Here is a 10,936-nt window from a genome sequence, read left to right as displayed (position 1 = left end):
GGGCAAATCAAAGGGTTAAATGTGTCCCTAGGCCCTAGGGAGTGCTTTCTAACTGTGGGGGATGCTTTAACTGTAAGAAGACAAAGATCCATGTTCCTGTTTAGCAGAAACACAAGATCTCTGTCTTCTGTCACAGAACGGCGATCTGCCTTGTTTACAATAAGCTCCTCTTCCAGTGTGAATTGAGATGGATATTCAATTTACATGCCACTTCACCACCTGGCCTCAGTGAGGCATTTAACTTTAAATCTTTTCTTCCAGGCTTTTTCTCAGGGGGTTGTAAATTGAATCTAAAGCCCCTCTCTTTTCCCTTGTCTCTTTCCTTTTTTGACTAATTTTTAATGTACCATCCTTAGCCACATTTTCATTCTTCATTTCATGCAGATTTAATCTCTTGGGCCATTACATGATCAGGCCCCAATAAGGCACTCAATTAAAAATAATTTTACTTGGAGCTTTTTTCTTTTTGTTAGGGGGATATGTATATTGAATACAATCATACCAATTGTCTATGAATGCAGCTTTATTGGTATACGGTCAGGATCATTATCTTTACTGCAATGTGGATGATCTAGTCCTTGTTAATCACGTACATCTGATTTTTAACCACTTGCCGACCGCCTAACGCATATATACGTCAACAAAATGGCACGGGCAGGCAAAATCACGTACCTGGTACGTGATTGCCTTCCCGCGGGCGGAGGGTCCAATTGGACCCCCCCCCCGGTGCCAGCGGCGGTTGGCTTTGGTCTGGGAGTGTTGAGAGGCGAGGGGGAGGCCATCCGATCGTGGCCCCCCCCTCGCGATCGCTCCCAGCCAATGAGAAACATCCCCTGCCTCTGTATAGTACACAGAGGCAGAGGATGTGATGTCATCTCTCCTCTGCTCGGCAGTTTCCGTTCTGGCGCCGAAGAGAGAAGACATCTGAGTAAGTGTAAAACACACACACACAGTAGAATATGCCAGGCATACATTACACCCCCGATCCACCCCCGATCGCCCCCCGATCACCCCCAATCACCCCCCCCGTCACACTGACACCAAGCAGGTTTTTTTTTTTTTTGTTTTTTTTTATGATTACTGCATAGTGTTTGTGACAGTTAGAAGTGGTAGGGCAGTTAGTGTTAGCCCCCTTTAGGTCTAGGGTACCCCCCTAACCCCCCTAATAAAGTTTTAACCCCTTGATCACCCCCTGTCACCAGTGTCGCTAAGTGATCATTTTTCTGATCGCTGTATTAGTGTCACTGGTGACGCTAGTTGGGGACGTAAATATTTAGGTTCGCTGTCAGCGTTTTATAGCGACAGGGACCCCCATATACTACCTAATAAATATTTTAACCCCTTGATTGCCCCCTAGTTAACCCTTTCACCACTGATCACCGTATAAATGTTACGGGTGACGCTGGTTAGTTCGTTTATTTTTTATAGTGTCAGGGCACCCGCCGTTTATTACCGAATAAAGGTTTAGCCCCCTGATCGCCCGGCGGTGATATGCGTCGCCCCAGGCAGCGTCAGATTAGCGCCAGTACCGCTAACACCCACGCACGCAGCATACACCTCCCTTAGTGGTATAGTATCTGAACGCATCAATATCTGATCCGATCAGATCTATACTAGCGTCCCCAGCAGTTTAGGGTTCCCAAAAACGCAGTGTTAGCGGGATCAGCTCAGATACCTGCTAGCACCTGCGTTTTGCCCCTCCGCCTGGCCCAGCCCAGCCCACCCAAGTGCAGTATCGATCGATCACTGTCACTTAAAAAACACTAAACGCAGAGTCAGGCCTGATCCCTGCGATCGCTAACAGTTTTTTTGGTAGCGTTTTGGTGAACTGGCAAGCACCAGCCCCAAGCAGCATCAGGTTAGCGCCAGTAGCGCTAACACCCACGCACGTACCGTACACCTCCCTTAGTGGTATAGTATCTGAACGGATCAATATCTGATCCGATCAGATCTATACTAGCGTCCCCAGCAGTTTAGGGTTCCCAAAAACGCAGTGTTAGCGGAATCAGCCCAGATACCTGCTAGCACCTGCGTTTTGCCCCTCTGCCCGGCCCAGTCCAGCCCACCCAAGTGCAGTATTGATCGATCACTGACACTTACAAAACACTAAACGCATAACTGCAGCGTTCGCAGAGTCAGGCCTGATCCCTGCGATCGCTAACAGTTTTTTTGGTAGCGTTTTGGTGAACTGGCAAGCATCAGCGGCCTAGTACACCCCGGTCGTAGTCAAACCAGCACTGCAGTAACACTTGGTGACGTGGCGAGTCCCATAAGTGCAGTTCAAGCTGGTGAGGTGGCAAGCACAAGTATTGTCCTGCTGCCACCAAGAAGACAAACACAGGCCCGCCGTGCCCATAATGCCCTTCCTGCTGCATTCGCCAATCCTAATTGGGAACCCACCGCTTCTGCAGCACCCTTACCTCCCCCATTCACATCCCCAACCAAATGCAGTCGGCTGCATGAGAGGCATTTTCTTTATGTCCTCCCGAGTACCCCTACCCAACAAACCCCCCCAAAAAAGATGTTGTGTCTGCAGCAAGCGCGGATATAGGCGTGACACCCGCTATTATTGTCCCTCCTGTCCTGACAATCCTGGTCTTTGCATTGGTGAATGTTTTGAACGCTACCATGCACTAGTTGAGTATTAGCGTAGGGTACAGCATTGCACAGACTAGGCACACTTTCACAGGGTCTCCCAGGATGCCATCGCATTTTGAGAGACCCGAACCTGGAACCGGTTACAGTTATAAAAGTTACAGTTACAAAAAAAAGTGTAAAAAAAAAAAAAAAATCACAAACAAAAATATAAAATAAAAAAAAATAGTTGTCGTTCTATTGTTCTCTCTCTCTATTCTCTCTATTTTTCTGCTCTTTTTTACTGTATTCTATTCTGCAATGTTTTATTGTTATTATGTTTTATCATGTTTGCTTTTCAGGTATGCAATTTTTTATATTTTACCGTTTACTGTGCTTTATTGTTAACCATTTTTTTGTCTTCAGGTACGCCATTCACGACTTTGAGTGGTTATACCAGAATGATGCCTGCAGGTTTAGGTATCATCTTGGTATCATTCTTTTCAGCCAGCGGTCGGCTTTCATGTAAAAGCAATCCTAGTGGCTAATTAGCCTCTAGACTGCTTTTACAAGCCGTGGGAGGGAATCCCCCCCCCCCCCCACCGTCTTCCGTGTTTTTCTCTGGCTCTCCTGTCTCAACAGGGAACCTGAGAAATGCAGCCGGTGATTCAGCCAGCTGACCATAGAGCTGATCAGAGACCAGAGTGGCTCCAAACATCTCTATGGCCTAAGAAACCGGAAGCTACGAGCATTTTATGACTTAGATTTCGCCGGATGTAAACAGCGCCATTGGAAATTTGGGGAAGCATTTTATCACACCGATCTTGGTGTGGTCAGATGCTTTGAGGGCAGAGGAGAAATCTAGGGTCTAATAGACCCCAATTTTTTCAAAAAAGAGTACCTGTCACTACCTATTGCTATCATAGGGGATATTTACATTCCCTGAGATAACAATAACGATTATTTAAAAAAAAAAAAAAATGAAAGGAACAGTTTAAAAATAAGATAAAAAAGCAAAAAAATAATAAAGAAAAAAAAAAAAAAAAGCACCCCTGTCCCCCCTGCTCTCGCACTAAGGCGAACGCAAGCGTCGGTCTGGCGTCAAATGTAAACAGCAATTGCACCATGCATGTGAGGTATCACCACGAAGGTCAGATGGAGGGCAGTAATTTTAGCAGTAGACCTCCTCTGTAAATCTAAAGTGGTAACCTGTAAAGGCTTTTAAAAATGTATTAATTTTGTTGCCACTGCACGTTTGTGCGCAATTTTAAAGCATGTCATGTTTGGTATCCATGTACTTGGCCTAAGATCAAATTTTTTTATTTCATCAAACATTTGGGCAATATAGTGTGTTTTAGTGCATTCAAATGTAAAAAAGTGTGTTTTTTCCCCAAAAAATGCGTTTGAAAAATCGCTGCGCAAATACTTTGTGAAAAAAAAAAAATGAAACACCCACCATTTTAATCTGTAGGGCATTTGCTTTAAAAAAATATATAATGTTTGGGGGTTCAAAGTAATTTTCTTGCAAAAAAAAAATTTTTTTCATGTAATCAAAAAGTGTCAGAAAGGGCTTTGTCTTCAAGTGGTTAGAAGAGTGGGTGATGTGTGACATAAGCTTCTAAATGTTGTGCATAAAATGCCAGGACAGTTCAACCCACCCCCCCAAATGACCCCATTTTGGAAAGTAGACACCCCAAGCTATTTGCTGAGAGGCATGTCGAGTCCATGGAATATTTTATATTGTGACACAAGTTGCGGGAAAGAGACAAATTTTATTTTTTTTTTGCACAAAGTTGTCACTAAATGATATATTGCTCAAACATACCATGGGAATATGTGAAATTACACCCCAAAATACATTCTGTTGCTTCTCCTGAGTACGGGGATACCACATATGTGAGACTTTTTGGGAGCCTAGCCGCGCACGGGACCCCGAAAACCAAGCACCACCTTCAGGCTTTCTAAGGGCGTAAATTTTTGATTTCACTCTTCACTGCCTATCACAGTTTCGGAGGCCATGGAATGCCCAGGTGGCACAAAACCCCCCCAAATGACCCCATTTTGGAAAGTAGACACCCCAAGCTATTTGCTGAGAGGTATAGTGAGTATTTTGCAGACCTCACTTTTTGTCACAAAGTTTTGAAAATTGAAAAAAGAAAAAAAAATTTTTTTCTTGGCTTTCTTCATTTTCAAAAACAAATGAGAGCTGCAAAATACTCACCATGCCTCTCAGCAAATAGCTTGGGGTGTCTACTTTCAGTAGAAGAGTGAAATCAAAAATTTACACCCTTAGAAATCCTGAAGGCGGTGATTGGTTTTCGGGGCCCCGTACGCGGCTAGGCTCCTAAAAAGTCTCACACATGTGGTATCCCCGTACTCAGGAGAAGCAGCTAAATGTATTTTGGGGTGCAATTCCACATATGCCCATGGCCTGTGTGAGCAATATATCATTTAGTGACAACTTTTTTTTTTTTGTCATTATTCAATCACTTCAATGGGCTCAACATGCCTCTCAGCAATTTCCTTGGGGTGTCTACTTTCCAAAATGGGGTCATTTGGGGGGGTTTGTACTGCCCTGCCATTTTAGCACCTCAAGAAATGACATAGGCAGTCATAAACTAAAAGCTGTGTAAATTCCAGAAAATGTACCCTAGTTTGTAGACGCTATAACTTTTGCGCAAACCAATAAATATATGCTTATTGACATTTTTTTTACCAAAGACATGTGGCCGAATACATTTTGGCCTAAATGTATGACTAAAATTGAGTTTATTGGATTTTTTTTATAACAAAAAGTAGAAAATATCATTTTTTTTCAAAATTTTCGGTCTTTTTCCGTTTATAGCGCAAAAAATTAAAACGGCAGAGGTGATCAAATACCATCAAAAGAAAGCTCTATTTGTGGGAAGAAAAGGACGCAAATTTTGTTTGGGTACAGCATTGCATGACCGCGCAATTAGCAGTTAAAGCGACGCAGTGCCAAATTGTAAAAAGTGCTCTGGTCAGGAAGGGGGTAAATCCTTCCGGGGCTGAAGTGGTTAACTGCCATGTATGGGTATTCAATTTATTCTTTATTTTTCTTTGTTGTTTTGGTTATGGTTTTGAGTTTGTTTTATTTTTATTATATGTTCCCCCTTTTTTACCCATTCGTTTTTGTCCTTGTTTAGTTTCCTTTGTAAACATGTTGGGTGCTATTGCTCTATTCGGCCACTAGATGGTGGGCGGTGCGCTTCTGGGGCTGTGCTATGTATCGCACATGCCTGGCAGGTGGGCTCCTCGTGTGCATGGCTGGCGGGTGACGGAGGTCCTTCCGGATCCCTACTCAGGCCTTTGCGCAAAGGGGAGCCCCTACGTGTCCCCGCTGCCTGTATCCCCATTACACGAGCGGAGACTTCCTTCCCGCTGGTGCCGCGGTGACGTCATCACGCCCCTTGGGGTGGGGCTACGCCGCGCGCATCTGTGTCAGAGAGACACTCTGAGTTCCTGCCCCAGCTGTTTTGTTTTACAGCTGATGGGGCGGAAAAACCAGCATTATGCAATCCGCTTGTGCTGATTGGGTTTCCCACATACTCATTCACTATTTAAAGTGCTTATCCACAGTTGGCGTTCTCTCAGTCTGAGGACTGCCGCTCTGATGTCTGCACTGCATACTTACCAACACAGTGAAAGGTAAAATTTACTTCAATCTTTTTCTAGGCAATTCAGGGCAATATTTGCACCTGACCTGCTATGTTAGCACAGTTTCTGTGCTCCTATATTAAAAACTCTATCTAGAAGTTAATAAAACCTTCCTGTTTATTTACCTATGGTTTTTCAGATAGTGCCTCTTGCTGGTCATATACCAGGGAGTCCCTTGTGTGTGTGAAGCATTGGCCGGCTCTGGATTGCGCAGCTGCAAAACTGCTGGTCTTTCTGAGCTCTCCCAGCCAACAAGAACTATATGTCACTGTTTTTATATTTTTTCCTTGTTGTTCCAATGAAGTCTGTATGTAAGTACCTTCTGACCCAAAATATTGTATACATTTATTATATAATACTACTTGTTTTTATATTACTGCACACATATTATGCATTATATTTATGTTGCAGATAAAGATGAAGTCACCCAAACTAAATCTGCCCTGATGAAGGAAAATATGTACCAATAAAAATTTCCAAAACATGTCGGGATGTATGCTACAAATCTTCATGGACTGACCTTAGCTTGACTCTGGCAGTGCCTAGATTAATAGCCTTGGTTTTGATATATATATATATATATATATATATATATATATATATATATATATATATATATATATATATATATATAATTAATTCATTTGGTGTACTTTGCATATTTTTAAAAATGACTTTTCTTTGACGGTAACATTCATTTTTTGTATTTCAATAAAAGTGGCACTTGGCTGCCTTTTATATACTTCATTACTCCTTTTCTGCCTTTAAAATACAAGGGGGCGGCTCCTATTGCACCAGTTGCATATTCTCTCTTTCTACATTCAAGGATATTGGCAGTACCTCACATTCAATTCCCTTACATTCCCTCACATTCAATTCTTTCTGCCTTGTTTACATAGGCAGGCTGCAGTTCTGTCTGCCTCGTAAACGATTGGCAGGTCCCAGTGGACATCTCGTTTGACAGACCTGCTGATTGGCTCCCACTGTATCCAGGTACATAATTTTGCGCTAAAGGGCCGCCCCACTGCAGTATATGTACGTGGGGTGGTCCTTAAGCGGTTAAAGCTGGTCATAGACAGTTTGAATCTCGGCCGGTTCAGCAGGAACCGGCCGAGATTCGAACCATGTATGGGCAGCCTGAATGTACCCACGTTAATTGATTGATCAACTTGGGTACAACCAGCCTGCCAAATTTTACATGCAATTATTGTAATTGGCTGTTATAGCCACTAGAAATAAGTGGGGACAGCTTCTATCGCCCATTCCCAAACCCCCGCCACAATGCTTGCAGGAAAGAAATTTCCTCCATCCATGGCTGGCCTAACAGATTGAGAAATATAAAATAAACATTCACTAACAAAAATGTATTATTTTTACCCCAACACTGGCCTTTACAACTTTCAGTGCTGTTAGCTCTTGCGCTCTCAGTGCTGCTTTTCTAAACATTTGGTCTTCACAGGAAAGAGTAAACAGTGGACAGTTTTTTCTAAAGTCAGTCTCTTCGTAGGGATGAGCCAAACACCCCCCCCCCCCCCCCGTTCGCAGCAGAACATGTGAAAATTTGTTCGAAAACGTGATCACCATTAAAGTCTATGGGACACGAACGTGAAAAATCGAAAGTGCTAATACTCTTAACAGCAGTATATATACTATACGGCCTGCTGTATATACTCTGCAGAAAATTGGGCCTTAGGTGTTGGTGGTACTAGAACACTATAAGCCCTCACAATTACTCTCGGTGGGCGCAGGAATGGTCCCTGCTGTGAAATAATATATCAAGAATTGTAATTACATGCCCCTGTTAAACAGGGGCAGAAAAATTGTGCCTTTGGTGGTGGTGGTGTCACGACACTGTAAGCCCTCATAGTTACTCTTGTTGGGCACAGGAACGGGCCCTGCTGTGAAATAATATATCAAGAATTGTAATTACATGCCCCTGTTGAACAGGGGCAGAAAAATTGGGCCTTGGGTGGTGGTGGTGCCACAACACTGTAACCCCTCACAGATACTCTTGTTGGACGCAGGAACGGGCCCTGCGTTGAAATATTAGATCAAAAATTGTAATTACATGCCCCTGTTAAACAGGGGCAGAAAAATTGGGCCTTGGGTGGTGGTGGTGGTGCCCTAAACCAAAAATATTATTGGACGCTAGCATCATGAAGAGGAGGAATAGGATAGTCAGCATAGGCAGTCTTCAAGGGATCCCACATCCATAGCAAATCCTCTATGGCCTCTTCTGCAGGTTTGTCCCCTGAACCAGCGGTGCTTTGTAAGTGTTCAAGGGGCTACGCAAGTAGTCAGGCAAAAAAAAACATTATAAATCTATCAATGGGTCCGCGCTTCAGACTTTTAAACACTGCTGCCCTCCTATGTGGGTAGGGAACACCTCAGTGTTACCCCAAAGAGGTTAAAATCAAGATATAGGGGATGGCGCTGTGTAAAACAGAGAGTGTAAAAGTGAGTGTTTTTAAAGTGACAAGTGCGTGATACAATCCTACATAAATTATAAAATATAAAAAATAAAAAAATAAATTATGATGAAAAAAATAATAATAAAGGATGTGAATGAACCAAAAACTAATACATATTATAAAGTGATAAATCCTTATTGAAATTGCAGGTAATTATATTCTTAATACATAAATATATATATTGAGCAACCTCAATCCTTATTGTATCTAAACTGTAAAGCGTTTGTTAATAAAACTGCAAAGTGACAAGTGTTTAAACTGCAAAAGGTTTGTTTGTCAGACCCCAGTGCAACACACACACTACAATTATGTGAAAAAAACATTAAAAATTAAAACCAGTCCATAAACCAAGTGTATCAAAAAAATATGTATCAAAGATATATCAAAAATATATATATAAAAATGTGTATAAAAAATGTATCAAAAAATATATATATGTAGTCCCAAATTGTTCATATAGTGGTACAATATACAGTGCAATAGGTCATATAGTGCATTTCCCAGAAGATTCTTCTTTATCAATGGAGATCCATGCAATACTTTTGGCAATTTCCCCCCAATCTGATTGCACTCACCGGAGCTCCCTGCCCCTGCAGGGGTATGAGCGTGTGATGTTAGTCCTCTGCCTCTAATCGCTCCAATCCCACCGGTGCCAGTATCCTTCCACTTAGTTTAATCCAAGTGAACCACTCATTGAGGAGGGGAGGGGGACTCACTGCCCCTTGCTGCAGCACATATCCCAACCAGGCTTCCACTTGCATATGTTAGATAAAAAATAAGAATAGCTTTCTTCTATTCCAAGGTATTGTTTTTTACTTTGTTTTTTCCTCTCTTTTTGTTTACAAGGGCTTGGCTGAGCTCTGTAGTTCCACAGCTCGACTTTCATTCCATTATGGCTATTGCATCCTTCTCTGGGCTCTACACAGGGTTGTAGGAAGTGAGGCAAAAAAAACCGCTAGCTTCAGCCAGGAATGGTTGTATGCGACAATGGCACCAACCTTCTCTCCGCCCTCCGACAGGGATACTTGACCCATGTTCCATGTTTGGCACACATCCCAAATTTGGTGGTGCGGCGGTTCTTGAGCAGGTACCCAGGCTTACAAGATCTCCTGAGGCAGGCCAGAAAAGTCTGGTCATTTCTGCCGGTCATACAATGCCAGCGCTCGGCTGGCTGACATTCAAAGGGAATGCAACCTGCCCACCAAGCGCCTCATTTGTGACATGCCCACCAGGTGGAACTCAACTTTGGCAATGCTGCAGCAGCTGCACATGCAGCAGAGGGCCATCAATGAGTACCTGTGCGAGTATGGCACCAGGACAGGGTCAAGGGAGCTTTGCTTCTTTTCGCCACACCAGTGGTTACTGATCAAGGATGCATGCACTGCCCTGTCACCATTTGAGGAGGCCACGAGGATGGTGAGCAGTGACAATGCATGCATCAGTGACACTGTCCCTCTTGTCTTCCTGTTGGAGCACACGCTTCGTGGATTAATGGACAAGGCAATAGAGGCAGAACAGCGGAAGGAAGAGGAGGACTTCCTTACCTCTCAAGGCCCCCTTTATCCAGATAATATACCTGCGGGCCTGCCAAACACACAGAAGGAAGAGGAGGAGGATTATGTCAGCATGGACGTGGAGGATAACACTCAGCAGCAGTCTTCAAGGAATGGTTTTCAGTCCCCAGAAACCCAAGGAGTTGTACGTGGCTGGGAGGATCATGTGATCCTTATTGACCCAGAGGACTCAGAATCGAATGCCTCTGCAAACTTACGCTTCATGGCCTCCCTGATTCTTCAAAGCCCCTGAAAGGACCCTAGGATTCCTGGTATCAAGGAGAGGGATCATTACTGGCTGGCAACCCTTCTTGATCCACGTTACAAGGGTAAGGTTGCAGAACTCATCCTGCCTTCACAGAGGGAGCAGAGGATGAAACATCTTCAGGAGGCCTTGAAGAAAGGTTTGTGCAATGCATTTCCAGACCCTGGGAGGTTACAATTTCCTGGCGCTGGACAACGTGTTTCTGAGGCTTTGTTCAGTCAGAGGAAGAGTGGTGGAGAAGGTGGCTGGCTGACTGATGCCTTTAAACATTTTTCAGTCCTCAGCGCTAAGGTCTGATCAGTTCAAGCAACCATCGCCAGCATCTGCATTACATGGTGCAGGAATATCTAGGGGCAAGAGCAGACTTGGAGACCTTTCCAACAGAGAATCCACTG

This window comes from Aquarana catesbeiana, linkage group LG07 (genome assembly GCF_042186555.1).
Source record: "Aquarana catesbeiana isolate 2022-GZ linkage group LG07, ASM4218655v1, whole genome shotgun sequence".
Classification (NCBI taxonomy): domain Eukaryota; kingdom Metazoa; phylum Chordata; class Amphibia; order Anura; family Ranidae; genus Aquarana; species Aquarana catesbeiana.
This window is presented reverse-complemented; position numbering follows the sequence as displayed.